This window comes from Dipodomys merriami, unplaced genomic scaffold, assembly GCF_024711535.1.
Source record: "Dipodomys merriami isolate MVZ:Mamm:240054 unplaced genomic scaffold, mDipMer1.0.p SCAF_2, whole genome shotgun sequence".
In the NCBI taxonomy this organism is placed as follows: domain Eukaryota; kingdom Metazoa; phylum Chordata; class Mammalia; order Rodentia; family Heteromyidae; genus Dipodomys; species Dipodomys merriami.
The window spans coordinates 118,590,500-118,613,359 of NW_027203381.1; the positions used below are offsets into that span (position 1 = coordinate 118,590,500).

General features: G+C 50.0%; 1 protein-coding gene across 4 annotated transcripts in view; it reads left to right on the forward strand.

Annotated features, from left to right (window-relative positions):
• The window catches only part of B3galt5 (beta-1,3-galactosyltransferase 5), a 58,963-nt gene that overhangs the window by 8,912 nt on the left and 27,191 nt on the right, over positions 1-22,860 (forward strand). The window contains exons 1-2 of one of the 4 annotated variants that reach the window (XM_070030717.1): positions 233-270; positions 9,953-10,618. The exons of 1 other annotated variant lie outside the window; for it this stretch is intronic. The gene's annotated coding sequence lies outside the window, so the exon portion shown is untranslated. Of the gene's footprint in view, positions 1-232; positions 271-9,952; positions 10,619-19,801; positions 19,871-22,860 lie in introns of those variants that run through there. 2 more of the 4 variants (XM_070030714.1, XM_070030716.1) reach the window with 2 other exon arrangements.

Below are 22,860 nucleotides of genomic sequence, written 5' to 3' on the forward strand. Positions count from 1 at the left end.
TTGAGCCACAGTGCCACTTCCAGCTTTTTCTGTGTATGTGGAGCTGAGGCTATCGAGGAATCGAACCCAGGGCTTCATGTATGCTGGGTAAGCACACTATGACTACGCCTCATTCCCATCCACAGATTTGCCTTTATGTTATGGTGCATGGCACGTGCTGGGTGGGCCAAGAGTGTCTTGGCCCAAGGCGTTCACAGTGTTTGGAAGCCACACAGCTCTCCCTGTGCTCCCTGCAAGAAGCATCCTTCCTCTCCACCCCGGATGATGAAGGTCAGTGACTGCCTCTCTTCTCGGGGGAGATACTTTTCTCCACTGGTCTCTTGGCACAAGGTGCTCACAGTGGTCAGGAAAAGCCAAGGAATTCTCTCTGTGTTCCCTGGAAGAAGCATTGCATCTCGGTCGATGCCCAGACTTGAGAGTGTGGGTATGAGAAACATGCATTTCTCAGAGATGATTGATTGATGCATCAATAGTCGTGGGATTGAGGCTGCTCTCTCTCCCCTTGCCCTTGGGAGCATGTACTGGCGACAGAGCACCAAATGCTGGCCCTTGACTAGGGGCAGGTACTGCATCCCGGAGGTTGGAGCTCCAGTTGGGCCAAGTTAATCTCTCAGCTGCGTCTTTGATTACTATATTTTATCAGTTGTGGGCATGAACTCTGGGCCTGGGCGCTGTCCTTCAGCTCAAGGCTAGCGCGCTCTACCACTTGAGCCATAGCGCCACTTCTGGCTTTTCCTGCTTATGTGGTGCCGAGGAATCGAACCCAGGGCCTCACGCATGCAAGGCAAGCACTCTACCACTGAGCCACCTTCCCAGCCCATCTCAGCTGCGTCTTTGAAAGGTGACTCCATCCTCACAGGGTGAGTGGCTCTCCTGCATTCTCTGTGTTCTATGGTGGGCCATGCTGACTGCAGTACTTCTTTATAGGTCTAAGGCAGTGCAATGTGTTATTTGGCCAGAACCTCAGCCCTCAGTTAGTTGTGTTGACACCTCCTTCTAGGCAAGAAAGACAAAAACACACCCAGAATATTTATTGGTTTGGTTTACTACAGAGATACCTGTATACCCACGGTTACTGTGTCCTGTTCACAAAAGCCAAATTATGGAATCAGCCTGGGTATCCACCAGTGGGCAGATGGATAAGAGAAATGTATGTATTTAGTAAAACTCAGCCCTAAGAAAGAAGGGAATTGCTGAAAAATGGGTGTAACTGGAGATCATCACAATAAGTGAAACAAACCAGTCTCATGGGGACAAATGTCTTCTTCCCTCTTCTTCATGGAAGCCAGGGGGAAAAGGAAAAAAACCAACCACAAGATCATGAAAGCAAAATGGGGACTAAAATGGAGATGGAAGGGGAGGCAAAGAAGAGAAAGGAGAAGGAGGATAAGAAGAATGACAGAGGAGTGCATTGTCCAAGTATATTAACCCATAGTATAATGAAATCCTTCACTTTGAATAACTCATACGTGCTAGTAAAAAGCCTGATAACATCTACATTCATCTGTGGATTTTTACTTTTTGTTATCATGTAACGCCTCTGTTACCATTGTTTTTAAATTCTACTTTGTCTGGCATTAACGATGCCACTCGAACTTTCTTGGTCTGTATTAGCTGGTTACAACCCTGTTCTTATATTTGCATTATTCTTCGTACCATTGCTTTAATGTACTTTTCTATTGATGACCCATCACGTGATTTATGGTGAAATAGAATCTTATGGGCAGCTTCAATTCCAATACGCCTAAGTAAGCCCCTCGTGGGCCAGTATTTCAACAGGCTACGACAACAGATTCTGGAATGGCCAAGCAACACCTCAGGTCCTCAGAGAACTAGCGTAAACAAGCCAATGTGGGATGAGCTGACACTTGAGAGAGAACATTCATTTCTGTAGCTTTTAGCCTGAGAGGTGGCAGAGTCCTTTAGAAAAGATAAAGCACCAATACAGATTCATTATTCTTCCCAGCCTGAAACCGTGGAGGGTGGAGTTTGGTGAAACCCCATGGTTCTAGGAAAGTCTGTGTCTGTAATCCTGGAAAGATGAAAAGGATGTGGGGCAGTCTCAGTTCCTCAATTCTGGGTATAAACTTCAGAATTCTTAGCTGATTCCTGAGCCATGCATCTATGGAATCTTCCAGCTAGGGGAGAAAGAAAGGAAGGGAAAACGAAAGAGAGAAAGAAAGAAGGACAAAAAGAAAGAAAGAAAGGAAGAAAGGAAGGAAGGAAGGAAGGAGGAAAGAAAGAAAGGTCTGAGAAATGAGGTTTCCAGAGAGACTGGAGTTGGAGTCCAGAGATCCTGAGTATAGAAGAACCTCCATGTGCCCTGGAGGAATACAAAGTGCTCCATCTCCCAAACACAAGATTCATAACGTCCAGAATTTGTATACATAAGGGTATTTTACTTCCCTCTTTCCTTCTTCACACACCTAAGTTTTCATGAGATAGTTAAGAACGAATGATTTCCCTACTACTTCCTTTAAGAAGTGGATCCACTGTGGTGAACACTTAAGTTCACCGGGCTCCCCGTGGCTGGTGGCTGAGGGGGTTCACAAGGACATTTCCACTGTACCCAGATTTCCAAATACCCAAGGGTTAGAAAGCAGTGCACAGGGGCTCCTGAATGCCACGCTGCCCAGCATGATGCATGCCCCGGAGGCCCCTGGGTGCTTGTTCTTGCTCAGATATGGGGAGAGGTTCATTTCATCTCCGTAGGTATTTGTCTTCTCAGGCAGCAGATGTCCTGTAAGCATGCGGGGACCCTCAGGGCAGTATTTGCGTTTAGGGTGTTGTTGTTTTAATGCAGAACATGCAGTGCTCTTCCTGAGTCCCTGGAAATCCTTGCAGCTCAAGGCCCCTAAAGACACCAGTCTGCCACCAAAGAGGCAGGTCTCAACTTGTCTAAGGGAAACCAAACACGCTGCCCTTTTTGTTGTTTAAACTCTCTACATTATGGTTAAGCTTATGATTTTAGGTAGCTACTCCAAAGATAAAAGAGTTTAGTTATCAATAAAGGATTTAAATAAAGCCTTCCCTGTGCTTTAGTACCCTCTGCATTGGATCTTAGCAGCTCGTATAGTTACTCATTCATTCATTTACCTGGGACTTGCTGAGGTCCACCGTGTGTTTCTCTTAGACCCAGACATTTACACCCTGGAGGTCTGAGGACATTCCCAAGCCTTGCCCAAGGTTACAAGCTCGTTAACAGCACGGCCTTGGCCTTAGATTTCCCCAAACAACGCTCCTTCCATTTTACTAGCCCACATTTCTTTTTTTAATAAGTTTTTTTTAAAATTGTTGTTGTAAAGGTGATGTACAGACGGGCTACAGCTATATAAGCCAGGTAAAGCATACATTTCTTTTTGGACAATGTTACCCCTTCTCTCACTTTCTTTCCCATCCCTACCTGCCAGTTGTAAAATTCATTTTCAACATAGCATCCAGTGACGACCACTGCTACATTTGTTTACCCTTCCTCCTTGCTTTCTGTGCCTCCCCTTGTACTCCCAAAGACAGATAAATGAGCAAACAGGACAAGAAGAAAAGAAAACAAAAATAGCAAAAAGGAAAAAGAAACCCTCTTGTTTCCATTTCCTGGAGTTGATTTTGATAAATATTATTTTGTACGATCAGGTGCACGTAGGCATTGCGCCTTTGTGTTCCTCCCTGAAGAGCATGCTCCTTTGGTCTCACTGTGTGTGAATGTCTGCACTAGCCCACGTTTTTATTTAACTTCCTTTCTCTCCTTGAAAAATCTTTTATCTCAATGGATGTAGGTTTACTATGTCCTGGGCATGGTGTACTGTTTGCTTTTCTAAAACCATTTTACTTTCTCACCTGCTAGGTGTGTGGCTGGGCTCTGCTGTGGACAGAGTCAGCCCTGCCCTGCCGAGGTGGGGGTTCAAGACAATGTTGAAGAGGAGGACAGCGTGGGCTGGCTTCCTGCCCATAGCCTCGGGGCTGCCTGCTTCCAAAACTGGCGGGTGGGGGGTCGGGAAGGATGGCAGGCTCAGCTGCAGGGCAGCCGGAAGGCCTGAGGATTCGAGTCAGAGCACAGAAGGGTCATTTAGTCTTCAGACAGAGCTGCTGGCTGAGCAGGGGATGAGGAATTGGCAGTCATAGGCCTCTGTGCCCTTGTGCTGCCAGCTCAGTGCTGGTTGATGCTCATATCTCTGGGGTCTGCCTCATGGGAACATTTGTGCTCTCTTTAACATGGAGTTCATTGAGAGATGACTGGCCATAAGACTTCCTTCTTTTCTTGACGTTTCCCAACAACAGTACAAATGCAACTAGGCAGGTGGATGTTACCTACTTGGGAAGTGCTGGTAGATGTATTTGATGCTGCCGTCATGGCTGGTGGCTTGACCAGGCAGTGGTCAAATTCCATGCTGACACCTGCAAACAGGTGAATGAGGTCCTTAAGGCACTTGCAGGTAGGGTCCCTGGAGAAGTGGGACATGTGAGTTAGGGCCAGGTGAAGTGAGTTTGTGGAACAATCGTGCTGCAGGGTGCCCAGGGACCATCTGGGTCTGAATGCTTCTGTTCCATTGGCCTTGCCATGTATCAGGTCGTGGCTAGTGTTTCTGAAGGCTCGTCTGTCGAAGCCTTCGTCCCCAGTGTGGCAGTGAAGCCCATGACCTGTGGCTTAGGGCTATGGATGACCCATTTGTGGATGCATAGCCCTTCCCTAGGCTGGGGGGTGGGGTGGAGGGGGTCGACTTTGTAATAGAAGTGAGCTCTCTCTGCTTCCTGACCACCACGAGGTGAGCAGCTTTGCTCCACCGTGATGTTCTGCCTTCCTCACCATGTCAGAGAGTAAACAAACAACTACAAACGGCAAGCGGAAAAGTCAGGCCTTTATAACCACCTCTGCATGCTAGGCAGGGTGGCATGAACCCCTGGGGAACATGGTCCTCACAAAATGACCAGTTGCCTGATACTAGCCAGGAGATAAGAGGCCATGCAAGTGGAATGGACTTTCCCAACCTTGCTGCTGATCCTCTGCGCCCAGCTATGAGGACACAGAAAACAGAGGCAAGTGGACCCCTTTGTACTTGGGCACTATTGCCTTGGTTCCAGTTGGTTACAGAATGAGAATGCTTAGGAAGGTAAGGAGTAGGAACATCATGATTAAACTGTAGTGAGCCATTTAACGTAAGCCATATGCCTGTTTATACTTATGGTAACCAATAGTACCAAAATGTAGGAAAAAAAATATCCTCTTTTAAGGTGAAATACATATGCTGTTATAAAGAGCGTAGCTATATTAGTGTAGGAATTTATTTCAGACAGAGTGCGGACAGATTTCTAGTGCTTAATTTAAAAATATAATGTCTGATTATCCTCCAAGGAGCAACATATTTAAATGTAGAAACAAAATAATTTCTGCCTGGAGTCCCAGCTCCCCTGCAGGCTGAGTCAGGAGGATTCCTTGAATGCAAGAGTTGGATACCAGCCTGAGCAATAGAGACCCCATGTCAAAAAACCAAACCATGTGCCTCAATAACCTTCTTCAACCTGAAAAGCATCAAGCCACTAACATAGTTATATTAGCCAAAAATTGTTTCTAATTAAGCTAGGAAGATCAATTTTGCTTTCAATTTATTGGGGTTTTCTTATACCCTAGGGTTGATTAAGCAGAAGAGCTCTCCTGATAGCTGTGCTTAATTAAATCTGGAGGATGCCCAACAAGTTCAATTATTTTGTTTTTTCTCTTTTGATAAGCCAAAGGAGCCAGCATTCATGCTCACCTAGTGACAATCTGGGGAAGCCTGAAGATATTATTCTAGATTTAAAAGCTATTTCAAAGATTGTTATTACAAAGATGATTTACAGCTGGGCCCTGGTGGCTTACTCCTATAATCCTAGCTACTCAGGAGGCTGAGATCGGAGGATCGCAGTTCAAAGCCAGCCCAGGCAGGAAAGTCCGTGAGACTCTTATCTCCAATAAACCACTAGAAAACCAGAGTGGCACTGTGGCTCAAGTGGTAGAGCACTTGTATTGAGCTGAAGAGCTGAGGAACAGCACCCAGGCCCAGAGTTCAAGCCCCACAACCAACAAAAATAATGATAATATAAAACAGGGCTACAGTTTTGGAAGCAAGATAATGAGTACATTTCTTTTTTGGGAAATGTCACCCCTTTTTTGGTCCTCTCCTGGCTTTGCCCTCCATCCCAATCCACAAGTTCATTTTCAACAGAGTGTCTAGTGAGTACCACTGCTGCATTTGTTTACCCTTTGTCCCTCCATTTCTGTGTCCCCCCCTTACCCTCTCAAAGACAGATAAACAAGCAAGACCAAAAGAAAACAAAAACACAACAAAGAAAAAAACCCTCTTGTTTCCATTTCCTGGATTTCCATTTCCTGGAGTTCATTTTGATAAATATTATTTTATGAGATAAGATACACATAGTATGTTTAGCTATTTTGAGGACGCTTCGGGCTGCCATCCAGAGTACTAGTCTACATTCCCGTCAATGGTGCATAGGGTGACTTTCCCCACGTCCCCGCCAGCATTTGTGTTTGAATTCACCATGGTGGTCATTCTAACTGGGGTGAGAGGGTATCTTAGCGTTGTTCTGATTGGCATTTCCTTTATGGCCAGGGATGTTGAGCATTTCCCCATGTGTTTCTTTGCCATTCTTACCTCTTCTGAGAAGTCTCTCCTTAGCTCCTTTGCACATTTAATGATTGGTTTATTGGCTTTGGGAGGTTTGAATTTCTTGAGCTCCTTGTATATTTTGGGTATTAGGCCTTTGTCAGATGTATTGCTGGTTAAGATCTTCTCCCAGGCTGTTGACTGTCTTTCTAGTTTAGCAACTGTGTCCTTTGTTGTGCAGAAACTTTTAATTTTGATGCAACCCCATTTGTCAAGTCTCTCTCCTGTTTGCTGTGCCCCTGGGACTCTTTTCAAAAAGTTTCCGTCTATGCCCATAAGTTCTAGTGTTTCTCCTACTTCCTCCTGCAGTAATTTCAGTTTCAGGTCTGACATTGTGGTCTTTGATCCACTTTGAGTTGATATTAGTGAATGGTGACAAACAGGGAATCATTTTCAGTTTTCAGCATATGGATGCCCAGTTTCCCCAACACCAAAGTTATTGATCAGTTCTAGGATCTTGGGGATGGAGTCTTTCAGGTCCTTTAGTATAAGATCATGTCATCTGCAAACAGGGATAGTTTGACTTCTTCTTTTCCTATGTGAATCCCTTTTATGTTGTTTTCCTGCCTTATTGCTCTGGAAGTTCCAGAATTATACTGAAAAGGTGTAGAGAGAGTGGAATCCTTGCCTTGTTACTGATTTTGGAGAAAATGGTTTTAGTTTTTCACTGTTTAGCATGATGTTGCCGGTCTGTCTGTCCTATATAGCTTTTATTATTTTGAAGTATGTGCCTTCTATTCCTAGCTTCTCTAGAGCTGTAAAAATCATTTTTAACAGTCTCATGATTCTGAATTCGGGGATCTGAGTTTGGTAAAAGTAATATTAAAATGATTTTTTTAGATCAAGTTGTCTACGAACAAAGAATGCAGTTATTTTAGCACTTTCATTAGTGAGATGGCAAATACAGCATTTAGAATGAACATAATGCAGTTGTGTTCCTGTGGAGGAATCCATATGGTCTCAACTAAAATGACCCAAGACATTGTGGAGCTGGCTAATACGGATTAATGCCAGTACAACTGACTTCTGTCACAGACTACAGCTATACACTAGCAAAAAAAAAATATCACACAGAAGGCAATTAACTATGGGACCAATCTCAAAAGTCAAAACAATAGGCACATTCAGGAGACATGTCAAAGTTTGGAGTGACTGAGCAATTGCTCTCTCTGTTTCTCTTTCTTCCGCATGTACCTCTGACCTTTTGGTGGCCCTTGTCCTGTGAATGGGTGACACAGGGCTGAAGGAAAGCCCTCTTCCCGATCAGAGTGCTTGGAAAGGGGTCTCTGCAGGTCTGAGGGTGGGGGCGGGGATAGCCCTCTCCTTCTGCCCTCTGACACGACTTGTGGCTCTAGATGGAACACACTGGGGTCCACACTGGCAGCTGCACTGAGTAAACCCCAAGTTTCAGGCAGGCTGGAGGAGCTGGTTAAGGATCCTTGTGTTCCAGAGTTCTTTTCCTCCTGAATTGTGTCCCAGGTGCATGGCATCTGAAACGTGGGTAGAAATTTGTTCCTGATGGAAGAATAGGGAAAGGGAAGGTAGAAGAAACTAGAGGTAATGCAGACATGGAAGCCGCTGCCACATAAGACCAGACCAAATTTTTGGCTTGATTAAGTCTCGGTCGATGACCTGTTAATAATGATAATAGTGATAGATTTTCACATGACCTTAGCTTTCAAGCTATGCAGGATGAGAGTCGTACTCACTCAACATGCAAAGAACCAGGAAAATGTGCTCCATCTCAAGGGAAGATTAATGAGCGAATTCAAACCCCAAGGTGATTCACATTTGGATAAAGACTTTTAAGTAAGTGATTCTGAGCACATTCCATGAACAGCAAATATTCCTGACACAGGTGAAGAGTGAGACACTCTCAGCAGAAAACCAGAACGTATGAAAGTACAAGGACCCATCCCTTGATGGTGAGGAACATTATGGGAAGTGAGTTGCAGGAGTCCACCATTGTGTGGATCATCGTGTGAACCCAGACAGCACAGACTCCTGGACACTGTGGCTTCCTGGAGGAGCTGAGGGTTCTACAGCGTGTTGCTGTGCTGATACCACAGGCAGGCGCTTATGCGGTAATGGGAAATAAGCATTTGTGTGTCTAGACATCTCCCCAGGACAAAAAGTTACAGTGACTACTTCAGGGGGGTCTGACAGGTCTGTGATAGTCCCACGGGACCACCAGTGCATATGCAGCTCAAGACTTGGTGTGTCTTATTGCAATGTTGCTTATCAAAAAACCCAGATTAGCTGAGCAAGCTTTCTTTTTAATATTTGGTCCACTGGGGTTTGAACTCAGAGGTTTGTGCTCACGAAGGCAGGCCTACTACTGTGTGAGCCCTGAACATATTTTTATAATCTTAAAATAAAGACCACTATGGAAGGCAGTTTGGAGATTCCTCAATAAACTAAACACAGAACTATGATCCGGCAGTACTGCTCTTGGGCAATTATCCACAAGATTATACACACATGTGTGCACATACACATATGTGTGTATATATGTATATGCATATATTTCTTTTATTTATCCATCAGGAAGAATAAGATAATGTCATTTGCGGGGAAATGGGTAGACCTGGAAAAAATTGATTAAGTGAATTAATCCAAGTGAAGTAAGCTCAGGAAGAAAAAGACACTTTTTTTTCTCGTATGTGCAAGTTAGACTTCAATTATAAATAGGTATGAAAGTGTATGCAGAGCCATATCTATAAATTAAATTATTTATATATGTATATATAATACAGATGAACTCAGGGTATGACTCCTTTGGACAGCTATCTTACAGTTAAAAACAAGAATACCAGGATGCTAGAGCACCTATTTTTGGGAGAGGGGAAGGTCAAGAGGAGGAGGACAGATAAATGGAGAGAGTACATGCAGCCATAGTATTTGATGTTCACATGTGAGAATGGAACCAGCTAGCTGGAGGGTAGGGTAGGGGCTGACACTGATCGGGATTCACTGTACTCATCAATTGAAACTCTAATGCAGCTGCTTAAATAATAACAATAACGATAATAATAATAATAAATATATATGAAAGCAATGTTAGCTTCAGACCGGAAAAACAGGATAGGAAATCTAAGAAGTTCAGGTTAATTGAAATTTTGATAAAGGATTTTCTAGAAGTTAAAATGGTATGTTAGCTATTTTTACACCATTTTAATAGTCAAGAAAATAGTCCAAAATCTGGATTCACTTTGATGAAACATATTGTTTGAAAAAGTTCTCAACTGCCGTAACCAGGAAATCAGTTCTAACTAATTCTTTCCTTTTGCTCCTAGAAATGCAGCTTTTGCTTAGAAGATCCAATACGTGGGGTCATTAGCTATTAATTTTTTCCCCTTGGGGATTCTTTTATGTGAGTTTAGATTTATGAAAGTGCTTGCAAGTCTCTACGAAGCAATTAACACGAGAGGCTTTGTAATTTGACTGATTAATTTCCTTGTCTGAAGACTGATGGAGGCTTGCTGAGGAGGGCGTCTGTGGAAGGCAAGAGCGCACCCCTTGGAAGAGATGCTCCCTGCACAGCCAAAAGACAGACCCACGAATCACAGCCAAACCCCAAACAAATCAGTGGATGAGACACAAGAGTGAACACAGAACGTCAGTGAAATCCACGGGCCAGGGTCACAACACAGTCCTCGAGTTTCAGGAAATAAGCTGCGGGGGGAGCTCTGGGATACTCAGCTCAAGGAGACCAGGGGGCCTGGGGCTGGAGGCCCAGCCTCTGCCGGAGCCCAGGAAAGCTCCAGTCTCTGCCCACAGGTCCAGCCCTCCTCCTGAAATGGTGTAGCTTTGATAACGTTTGATGGTCAGACTCTAAAGGTATGAAAGTCGCAGATGCCTTTGGTCTTGTACTGCTGGAGCCGCCAAGCAGATAACTGCTGCTAAGGACTGCACCCCAACTTCTGTGGGAGCCCTGACAGGGAATGGGGCTGTGTGTGGAGGTAAGCCTGTGAGAAGCGAGGTGTTTACATGCCGAAGGTGATTAACAGGTTCTTGGTCTCGCTGAAGAGAGAATTTAGGGACAGACACACAGGGATGTTTTAACAGAGAAAGATTTATGGGCGCGAAGGTAGAAGTCTGCACTCACCAGAAGCTTAGGATGGGCCGCTGGGCCAGGGAGGGGGTCCTGGGCCCCATAGCCTTAGGCACTTTGATGGATGGAGTTTCAGGACTGTGCTAAGGATCTATCCATCATTGTGGAGAATTCTAAGCATTCTGAGAATTCTAAGAATGGGCAAATCAGGCACCGAGTCACCAGGGTGTCCTCAGAGCTAAGGCAGTGATTTGAGGAGAGGCAGGACGCTGAGATGGAACGGAAACAAGGCCGTGGTGGAAACAAGGCTGTGGCCGAGCTCTGGAGCTGGGGAAGTCCTTGCTGGGCAGCCCCTAGACTTCGGCAGATTTACTCAGATGTGTGCTGTGTCTGTCCCTGCCTTCTTGGTGTTATTATTTTCCCCTTTCTGCCTGTCCATCTCTACCCATTAGGTATTCCTAATCTCTCAGAATTGATATCTTTATTATCAAGGGAAGAGCCAACTCCTGTAGGCGTGTCCTGCGGTTGGGGCTGCTGAGGGAGTATGGAGGATAAAAGAGGTGAAACGCAACCCAGGTAGCATTACGACCCTCCCACACAGCCCTGAGCAGTTTGGACCCGTAGTTGGATGTGGAGGATATGATTCCTGCAGCTCACGACAGGCCGGGCACAAGGGTCGGTGGTTCTCTGCCTCACTGGTCCTGTTGGAGCCGTTCAGGGAAGAACTGAACAGAATAAATCATTGACCACCAGGGGAGAACGGGACATCTCAGAGCAGTTATTATCACAAAAAAGTCAGGAGATTGTGAGAGCTGAACATCGAGGCATTAAACAAATCCTTTTTTTTTTTTCTTTTCTTTTTGTGCCAATTCTGGGTTTGATCTTAGGGCCTGGGCACTGTCCCTGAGCTTTTTTTTTTTTTTTTTTTTTTCCCCCCTCAAGGCTACTGTTCTACCACTTGAGCCACAGCTCCACTTCTGGTTTTTTGATGGTTCATTAGAGATGAGTTTCACAGACTTTCCTGCCTGGATAGGCTTTGAACTGTGATCCTCAGATCTCAGCTTCCTGAGTAGCTAGGATGACAGATGTGCATCACTGGTGTCCAGCAAACAAATCATTATTTTACACTATCAAATAAGATGAACAAGTGTCCTTTCAATGGTTACTTTTCTAAGACTAAAAGCTTGCACGGGGAAAGGGCTGGTCACTTCCCTGCCACAAGAGATTCCTGCGTCCTCTGCAGAGCTCTGCTCTCCTGGTTATCTGGTTTCTGAAGGTTTCTGGAGGTATTGATTTTAGTCCACTGGTCCAGCTGGCTTCAGAATTCCCCAGAGAGCTGCCTAATGTGGTCTCCTGGTGGTTTTTCAGGAGGGGATTGCTGTGTATGAGGCTCCCAGTGACGTGCTGTTTAAATATTGACTATGTGTGCCGTAGCGTGTAAGCAAGAAATGAGAGTTTGGAGGCCCAACCCACTTCCCAAAGTCCTCTCACAGTGGCCAGGGCCTGAAGTTAAGTGGCCAGGTGATTCTCCCGATCCCCCGTCCCCCAGGACAGCTTACAGCAAGTTCTGCTGCCTTTCCCTCCAGGCCTCACAGACGCCCCCACCCCCACCCCGTGCGGATGCGCCCCCAGCCTGCAGCGTGTGATACCTTGTTTGCTGTTTTGAGTGTGTGTTTTCTAAATACAGTTTTTGTGTGCGCTTGAACTCAGGGTCTAGGTGCTGTCCCTGAGCTTTTGTGCTCAAAGCTAGTGTTCTACCACTTAAACTACAGCTCCACTTTTTGTCTTTTTGTGGTGAATTGGAGATCAGAGTCTCATAGACTTTCCTGGGGCTGGCTAAGAGTCCCGACGCTGGGATCTCAGCCTGAATTGCTAGGATCCCAGCCTGAATTGCTAGGATTACGGCGTGAGCCACCAGGGACTGGGTGTAAATGTGTTTATCACACAGTGACTTGCTGCCACAGCCAGACAAAGCAGGCAATCCTCTCACGGTCCTACTGAGTACCTGTGAACGAAGGGACAGATGGGGCTTCGGGAAACACAGTACCGGGCTCTCCCAACTCGAGAGGCAGGGCCTGTTCTTTTCGTGGCTCTTCCTCTTCTGCTTTCATCTGCTCTCTAATTACATTTTCTCATTTCTCTCAGCCTGTTTCTCGATGTTTTGCCTTTGATAAAGTAGGGTAATGAGCTCCTTAGCTTCTCTTGAAAAGGGATTTCATCCAGCTTCCAGCACAGCCACTAATTGGGGCTGTAGGGTTTCCATCTTTGAAGTAAATCTGGGCTGAACACTACCAGCTCCCAGTTGCTCCAGGATGAGGGGAACAAGTCTGATTTCACCTACACCTCAGCAAGCCTGAGAACACATAACACACACAATGTGGCTTCACCTTACCCCTGACTGTCTAGACATTGTTTACAACCATTGGCCTGTGTGGCAGCTCATACCTGTAATCCTAGCTACTCTCAGAAGACTCAGATCTGAGAATCTGAGCCTATGTAGAAAGTCCATGAGATTCTTTTCTCCTCCTCCTCCTCCTCCTCCTCCTCCCCCTCCTCCTCCTCCTCCTCCTCCTCCTCCTCCTCCTCCTCCTCCTCCTCCCCCTCCTCCTCCTCCTCCTCCTCCTCCTCCTCCTCCTCCTCTTCTTTTTTTCTGGTTATGGGACTTGAACTGGCTGCCTTTGAACCCTGATCCTCAGATCTCAGCCTCTTGAGTAGCTAAGATTACACGTGTGAGCCACCACTGCCTGGTTTCATGAGATTCTTATCTCCAGTTAACTAGCAAAAGAAGAAAAAAACCAGAAGTAGAGCTGTGGCTTAGTAGTGGAATACCAATCTTTAGTGATAAATCTAAGGGACAATGCCCAGGTCCTGAGTACAAGCACACACACACATACATACACACACACACACACAAATATCAGTGCACAAAACCACACACACACATACATATACACTTATTTTTGCCTAGTAGGCTAATGGCTAATTTCCTTCTAGCTTTAACAATGTTATTTAGTGTTAATTTTCAAAGAAGCAAAAGCTAAGTTTATTATCATTATTATATACAGAAACAAATAGCTCTGAGTTCTCTGGGGTTCCACGTTCTCACCTGGGCAGTGGGGTACAGAAGCACTCCCTGCAGTCATCCTGGGAGTGACAATCACACGTGTAGAGTATCTGAGTGGCAGAACAGAATTCTAGCCGTACAGGAACAGTAGTCATTTTGCTTCTAAAAGATGGTCAGATGGGTTTTTCCGCATCGTCTCTGATTCATTTGTCTACTCGGGCTTCACTGAACCAAACCAGTTCCGGCAAGCATACCCCTCATGCGTTATTCTTAGATTCATCAGGCAGAGCAGCAGGTAGCACTTCCCTACTAGTGGCAATTGGAGATATGCAGCTGGGTGCTTGGTACGGGGGTGGGGGGGGTGGGGAGGGGGAATCTCACTTCCTGGCTGTTCACTAAGACCAGCACCTGTATATCCAAGGTGTCACCACGGCGGACCCTGGACACCTAGGGGACCCCAGCAAGTCGGGGCCTGGCCCTGGGGTGTGCGCAGGCATCCTGACAGAGGCACAGTGGGACAAACGCTTTCGATCTGCAGGTTCTGGTACTGAGGACAGGGGTCTCCAAAACCTCCCTGAGCCTTCAGTCGCTCCTTGTCTTTGCGGGGGCTGTGTGTGGTAGCACATCGCTCACAGACCCTGCTTTTACCCACCTGCCCTGCATGCCTGCATGTTCTAACTGCAGAGGAAGGAAGTGGCGGGGAGCACGGGAGGCCCCGGCCTCCTGCAGCTTCCTCTGTGTGCTTTGTGCTTTGTGTGTGTGTGTGTGTGTGTGTGTGTGTGTGTGTGTGTGTGTGTGAGAGAGAGAGAGAGAGAGAGAGAGAGAGAAAGAGAGAGAGCGAGAGAGAGAGCTGGAAGGGGACCCCCCCCCCTACGGCAGGGTATCAAAGCAGCAGTCACCTGCAGAGCCCAGGGCTGAGGACTGGCCTCTGAGGCCTGGTGGGGGATAGGAGGCCCTGGGTACCGAAGGATGCCCTCTGACCTGGCATCATGATGTTCTAAGATCCCATGATCCCACGCTGTATTTGAAAACAAGTTGCTCACTCCCCCCCCCCTCCATTTGGTGCTGGGGCTCGAACTCAGGTCTTAGTTTTGTTTTTTTTTTGAACTCTGGGCCTGGGCTCTGTCCCTCAGCTCTTCAGCTCAAGGCTAGCGCTCTACCACTTGAGCCACAGTGCCACTTGTGGTTTTGTGGTGGTTAATTGGAGATAAGAGTCTCATGGATTTTCCTGCCCAGGCTGGCCTTGATCTGTGATCCTCAGATCTCAGCCTTCTGAGTAGCTAGGATGACAGGCGTGAGCCACCAGTGCCAGCTTCTCTCTTAGCTTTTTCAGTCAAGGCTGGCACTCAAGCATGTGAATCACAGCTCCATGTCCAGCTTTCTGCTGGTTGATTGGACATAAGAGTCTCATGGGCTTTGTGGCCCCAGACTGGCTTTGAACTTTGAGCCTCAGATCTCAGCCTCCTGAGTAGTGGGGATTACAAGTGTGAGCCACAGCATCTGCCGTTAGCCCCTCGCTTCAAAAAACAACAAATCCTGTTCTTCTTCTGGTGTCCCCGTCTCCAGAGTTCATCTTTTATTTCCCAGCTGTCTGTGGGCTTTGAGTACTGAAGACCCCACCACTGTGGACATCTTTTTGAGAATGAATTCAGCTTCTGAGCATCCAAAAATTCTGTAGTTCCCTTTTCCCCCTGGCTGACTTGGATGGTAACCCTCCGACCTTCCCTTCCTGTGTAGTAGCTTGAATTAGATACACACAGCGTTGCCCGGCTTGTTAGTTGAGATGGAGTCTCACTTTCTTTGTCTGGGCCTTGTACCACAGTCCTCCTGATCTCTGCCTTCTGGGTAGCTGGGATTGTAAGAGCATGCTACCATAGTTGGCCATCACTGGTCATTTTCGAAGTGTTCTTGGGTTTCTTATGCGGTACAAATTGCATTATTTTGAAACCACCTCTGAATAAAACAACGTATAGGAAAAATGATGGGGAAATCTCCTTAGGTGAGTGTAGGGGCTGGCACGTTTATGTTCTCTGTGCTTCAGCGATGGAGGGCTCTATTTATTCCAGGAGGACGGGCCGCCCAAACACAGTATCCCTCTGTTAACCTGACCCTCTCGTTCCCCTTTCCGGTGGTGTTCTGAGGGTGTTCCTTTGTCCCCCTGGACTGAGCAGTCACTGTCGCCCAACCTGTCCACAATGTGAGCTGTGGCCTTGCACGTGGGTCACCTGGGCTGGGAGGCAGTGTGGGGCCGGCCCCTTGCAGGAGCCGCTGGCCATGCCGTTATGGGCCCCGGCCTCCTCCCAGGCCCAAGCCCTGCCTGCTGGCAGCCAGCGAGCTTTGTTTAACGTTTCAGAGGAGCGCTGCGGGCCTCACCGGCGACCAGCACAATTAGCAGAGTGGCTGTCCTGGGAAAAGCGCCTTCAAGGCCTCACACGCGCTCCGAGCTCCCGGGCCATGCGGCTCTGCACGTGTGCAGCAGACCAGGGGCTTTCTCAGCCACGGCTGGCTGCACGCAGACCCCGGAATCAGAGCCCGGGGATTTCTCACTGCCTTCGGCCTTCCTGAGATGAGAGGAAGTCAAGCCCCTCCCCCCATCCCGTGACTGCCAGCTGGGGTCGGGGGTCAGCGGGGGGAGAAGGGGCTGCTCCCACTCTCACACTGTGCCAAGAGCCCCTGCCCGCTCCTCTGCCCCCCTCCAGCCGCTGCGTGACTGATGCCATCTGCGGACGGTCCTGGTTATCAAGTGGGTATTGTGTACCTGCTGTGTGCCAGGCTGGGGCCTCCCTGGGATATGGGTATGTGCCCTAAAGTCTCGCCTGGCAGAGGAGACAGGGCACAGAGAGGTAGAGGACCAGTGCAGTGTTACACCAGACAACATCAGACAGCAGGGATGAACAAACAGGGTAAAGAGTGTATGAGTCTGATGTGTGTCTCCGTAACAAAACATCCGAGGTGGGGCTCTTTGGAAGAACAAGAGGTTGATTTAGCTCCCAGATACGGAGGCTGAGAGACTGATTAAGGCAGGACCATCGACCATCGACCTTGTCTCTTGTCTCAAGTGAGGCTGCTCTCTCCCCTCCCCCTCTCCTGTAGGTCATGTGTGGTGGGACCCAGGAGCACTTGGTGAGGGGTCTCATGGAGGGCTGGGAGGGCCACCCTTTGCTCCTTTGTCGAGTATCTAACTGGGGTACCACAGAAACCGTCCATCCTCCAAAGGCAGAGCCCCAGTGACCCAATGACCTTTTTCTAAGCCATACTTCCTAAAAGTCCTGTCACTGGTGACTGTCACCACACTGGGGACTGTGCTTCCAACAAGGACACATCCAGAACCACGGTGGCGGGACAGAGGGTGACGATGCAGAGCGCTGTGAGCCCCAGACTGGATGCCAGGCTGTCTGAGCAGAGACCTGGGGTGGGGGTGGGGGGCGAGACAGGCAGCACAGGGCTGAGCGACAAGGACGGCAGGACCCTGTCCTGTCTTCCAGCTTTCCCGCCTCGCTGAGGGGCCCTCTCCGTGGGCCATCGTCTGTGGATGTCTCTGTGCACGTTTGGGGGTGCTGGGCCTATTCCTTTGACGGGACAGTCGTGCTCAGCTGGGGTGATTTTGTTTTCCGAAGGACGTTTGACAAATCTACAGACACAGCAAGTATATGTGTGTGCATGCGTGTGCATATGGGCATGCACACGTGTCTAAGTGTGTGTGTGTGCATGTGTGTGTGTGTTCCTGTGCAGACTGGGTAGAGACCAGGGACACCGTTAAACATCACACAATGCACGTGACGGCCCCACAGGAATGAGCCACAACACAGAGCGTCCCGGCCTGCCTTTGGCATGCCATGGGAGCTGGGACGGCGTTGAGGGGACGGGGTCTTTGTGACCTTTGGGAAGGCTGTTTTCATGGGCAGGCTCTGGGGTGCGTTGTGGTGGCTGGGGGCACACAAGGGACAGAGGTGCCACGTGCCTGGCTCTCAGACCAGGCCAGGGCTTCGCACAGAAGTTTTGTTTTCAGCGCTGGGGATGAAACCCAAGGCATGGAGTGTGCCAGGCAAGCCCGCTACCACGGGCCGCACCCCTGCCTTCCCACCGGGCCCAGTCAGATGCTGAGATGGGGCTCGGCTACTCCGACACGCGGACCTGTGGGCCTGTGCTCTCCTAAGGGCCCATTTCCCACGCAGTACCACCGAGTTCTCGCCAGGCAGCCACCTGGCTGTTCATCTCCTGCTCATTCCACAGCTCTGTTCGCAGCTCAGCACCAGTGTCTCAAGCTGGGCCATTCCCCCCCCCCCCATGCCCCTCTACCCGCCCTTCAGAGTAGACGCTGTGTCCCACCTCTCTCCCCCTCCCCCCTCCCTCTCTTCACTGGGACCTCTGCCACCTGTCACAGGCTCCCAGCCTTGTGGGATTGGGTAGCTCAGAGCCAAGGTGACTGTGCCACTCAGAGGCCTGAGTCAGGTGGGCCAGGGTGCCTGTGGCCTGGAGGGGTATGTGTGGGGCTGTGGAGACCGCAGCCTGACCCTCCTCCTGGTGGGCAGGCCTGCCCTTGGCACCCCTCAGGCTGGATCCTGCCTGGCTGAGAGCCTCGGGAATGTGCCAGACCCACATTACCCCAGGAGACCGAAGCTTCCCCTCCCAGCCAGGCTCCGTGCGGTGTGGGAGTTTAATAACGGGGCTGGTGATGTGCACACCGTTATTCCACCCTCCCAGACACCAGCCCACCGCCGCTGCCTCCCCTTCCTGAAAGCACCCCACATCTTTCTGGCATGGGACTCTCAGCTCCCTCACCATGTGTGTGGCCATCCCCCCATGTGTTCTGCCGACATTGCTCCCCAGCCTTGAAGGTGAAGGTGAGACAAGTCAGATTCCTGGATGGGAGAAGGGCTGCGGACTGAGCCCTGGGGTCTGAGACCAGGACATGGCCCGGATCCCAGGGCGGAGCTCGCCTCCCAGGCCTCCTGAGTGGCCAGCACTGGGGTAGACACTAAGGTCTCAGTCCTTAAGAAACGAGAAGCAGACCTGGTGCATGACTGTGGTCCTAGCTACTCAGGAGACTTGAGATCTGAGGATCAAGGTTCAAAGCCAGCCCAGGCAGAAAAGTCGTGAGATGCCTGTCTCCAATTAATCAGCAAAAAAGCTGACAGTGGAGCTGTGGATCAAGTGCTGGAGTCGCTGTCTTTGGCAAAAACAAAACAAAACAAAAAAGGCAAAAACTCAAGGACAGCACGGGCCAAGTTCACACACACACACACACACACACACACACACACACACACACACACACAGAGTCACAGAACGAGGTGCATTTTTGTACATAAATACAAAGACTTTTCCTGCCAGAGAAAGGAGGGGCCCATCTGTCTGGCCTACCTCGGTATCCTTTACCGACGATTTTAACCTTTGCTGGCCACACGGCCTCCGCAGGGTCTTGAACTTCGTTCTGAGGCTGAAGGATTCAGGCAGCCACCTGACCTTGACTCCCAAGCGAACCTCTTGTGGGCAAACAGCATCTTAAAAGAAGAAGAGAGTGAGGGCTTCTGGGGGGAGGGGTCCTTGTCCCCTGGGTGTGTGTGTGGGGGGTCTGAAACCTGCAGGCTCGGGGCCTAGGGGATCTGAGCAGCCTGGTGCTGGACCCTGCGCTCTGCCCACCGGCTCTGGAGGCGGAGCATCTGCGAACAGCGCGGGCGGGGCCTGTCTCCAGCCGGCTCCAGGCCAGGGGACTGGGGTGGGGAGGTGGGGGGTCCTGCCCGCAGCGGGGATCGCGGCGGGATCCGACCCCGTGACCCGCGTCCCCGCCCGCGCGCGCTCCCCGATCAGATTTCCCGTGCGCATCGCGCGCTCCGCCCACCGCCTCCGTGCGCGGGGCCGGGCCGGGCCGAGCCATCCTGGGCGCGGACAGCGCCTCCGGGGGGCGGTGCTGGCCTGGCCGTGAGGTCGGCGGGGGTCCAGCCCGGGCCGCGCCGTCCCCGCGCACGGGAAGGGCCCCGGGCGGGCCCGGGGCTCCGCGCGCCCCGCGCCCCCCCCCCCGCGCGCCCCCCCTGCGCGCCCCCACCCCCGCGCGCCCCGCGGCGCCCTCCGCCCCAGCTAGGGGACCCGCGGCAGGTGAGATGCGCAGACGGCACCAGCGGTGGTGCCGAGGGAGCTGTCCCGGGGCAGGGCGGCGGCGGGCGGGGGGTTCGGATGGGGGCCGAGGCCGGGATGCGGGGCGGGGGGGCGCAGCGCTGCGGCACCTGCGCGGCCCGCGCGCGTGTGGAGACCCCGGGGCGTCGTCCGGGGCCGGCCGGGCCGCTCCCGCTCCCGCAACGACGAGCGGGCGGGAGGGGAAAGCCATCTTGTCACCAGGGAGAGCGGAGAGCGGGGCCGCCAGGGTGATGGCAGGGGCCGCAGGTCTCAGAGGACCGGGACTGTGCGTGAGTGTGTGTGTGTGTGTGTGTGTGTGCGCTCGCGCGCGCGTGTGTGTGAGGGGCAACCATTGTGCAGGTCGTGTTGGGGAGGAAATAACGGGGAGGCTGGTGCAGACTTAGTAAGCAACTCTCTCTAGATACACATATACACTGCAGTGTCTGTGCCCGTTTGCATGCGCGCGCGTGCGTGTGCATGGGTGTGCAGGCGCGGCCACTGGTATAATAGGCATGGTAAAGTGTACAGAAAACATTTGCATTTGAATAACTTTTCCTTCCCTCCTTCCTTTCCTCCCTCCCTCCTTCCCTCCTTCCCTCTTTCCTTCCCTCCCTCCTTCCTTCCTTCCTTTCTTCTTTCCATCTTTTTTCTCCCTTCTTCCCTCCCTTCCTTACTCTCTCTCTCTCTCTCTCTGGTTTATTTTGTTTAGGGTTTTGATTTTGGGGAATCCAATGCCCAAATAACAAAAGGGAACCCGCAGTTATAGAATATAAAGTTATTTCTCTCTCTTCCTTTATAGTAGTGTTACAAAAATGAAAGAAAATCACGTTATGTGGCAAGCTCTTGGAAATGTCAGTGAATTTTAGGATTGTTATCTCTTTCATTTACTATTCCCGTGCCTGGCCCAAGGGAAGGAGGAATAGATATTTTCCCCCCTTTCTCCTCTTTAATTATCTTTAAGTAGTTGTACAAAGGGGTTTCAGTGCAACATATTAGTTCATGGGTCCAATGCTTCTCAAGCAGCCTCACCCCCTTCAGGAATAGATTTTAATGAGGAAGCAGGGGTAGAGTTGTGCCCAGTGCCTGGTGCCAGTGTTGTACGAGTTTGGGAAAGGATTAGTTATAAGACATATTTTAATTAGAGTTGGGGATATTGCTCAGTGGTGGAGTGTTTGCTGGCATGCATGAGGTCCTGAGTTTGACACACACACACACACACACACACACACACACACACACACACACACACACACACACACACACACAGCCTGCTTTTGGTCACCTTTCATCTTCCCCCTTCTCCAGTCAGTCTATCCTGGGTAATCTTTTTTCACTAAGGCAGATTAAGAAACAATTACGGTGTGATGTTGAGGGAGGAGCAGTGTAGGCCTGTTGGCCTCAGCCTCTGGCTGCAAGCAAATGCTTTCTGTGCCGACACCTCAAAAGCCTGCCTTGGGCCATTCTGTCTTAACAAGTGTTTTCTAGGCACAGAGGTCTTTCTTTGTGTGTGTGTGATTTCTAGGTGGGGTCTTTTAAAAAACAAGGAGCTCTTTTGAGATCAGATGTCATGAGGTTCCGCACACCCACCATGGCAGGTGTTCTTGCAATGTGAGGGTTCTCATCCTTTGTTCGGGAAGTGGAGGGGCACGCTAGGGCCTGGCTGTCCTAACCCAGCCCTTTAACACAGAAACTGGATGGCTGCTGGTTCAAGCCAGCACTGAGGAGCCTGGAAGGGCTTCTGCACATGCGCCTGGTCCCAGGGTTGCACTTGTCCCTTCCACTGAGCTCCTCTTTGAATTTCTGCCCGGACTAGATCCTCAATCCCAGTTCCAATGGTTTGAAAAGCTGATTGGCCCTGCCATCCTTTCTCCCAGTGAGGGGGATGCTGACGAGGATGGAGTCTTTCTTTGAGTCTGGTAGACTCCGCTCCCCCACTCTGGCCCCACTCTAGATTGGATGAACCTAGTGGACATCCTCCAGAGGACACAGCGGTTCTGCTGCTGACCTTCTCCTGTTCTACATTTCTTCTGTCCAGTCCCCTCCTGGTCGCCCCGTATCAGGTTCTTCTTTGCCTGGACCTGGGGTGGGTGGGGTCCCATCTGTCTTGGTGCTGGCCTCCTGTAGGTTGGTTGGTGTTGTTGCTGGTCGTGGGGCTTGGACTCAGGGCCTGGGCGCTGCCCCTCAGCTCTTTAGCTCAATGCTAGTGCTCTGCCACTTTAAGCCACAGCACCGTAGATTTTTGACTCTTTTCTTTGCCCTTTATTGTGAGCACCTGTGCTTGCTGAGGCCCAATGACGGGGTGGGGATGATGGAAGACAGAGATTGTAGTAGACCGCAGGATCTTTACTTCCCTCTGGGCTCAGGAGGTAAGGTGGCCAGCCTGCCTCCCGAGTCCCTCATCACCTCTAGTCCTTCCTGTCTGCTGTGCCACCGCACTGCAGCACCCGAAGGCTGCGTTCCCACAGCCGCTGACTTGGGAGTCTTCACGTGTTCCTCACCTGGGCTCATCATAATTTCATTGGGATGACTCACCCCCCGCCCATGGCAACAGCAGATATGGCCACCCCCATTAAAGAAGGGGCACCCTTGTTCCGGCACTTTCCCTCATGCTCTGTGAGGATGCTGGTGACAGCGGGCATACTCTCATAACCCAGTGCTGGTGAAGCCCAGACCTCAGACCCGCTTGGGGGGGAGGGTGCCTCCAATGCATGCACCTCCCTGCCGGCTGCATCCATTGGCTGCGGAATGGAATGTCCCTCCTCTTTCCAGGGTTGCATGGTTATTGGAAATGGCATTCAGTGGGAAAGGAGTCTGAAGCTTTAGTGACAGATTTCTTTTCTTTTTGCTGGTCCTGGGGCTTGGAACTCAGGGCCCAGGCACTGTCCTTGAGCTTTTGTGCTCAAGGCTAAAGCACTCTACCCCTTGAGTCATGGCTCCACTTCCAGCTTTTCGGTGGTTAATTGGAGATAAGA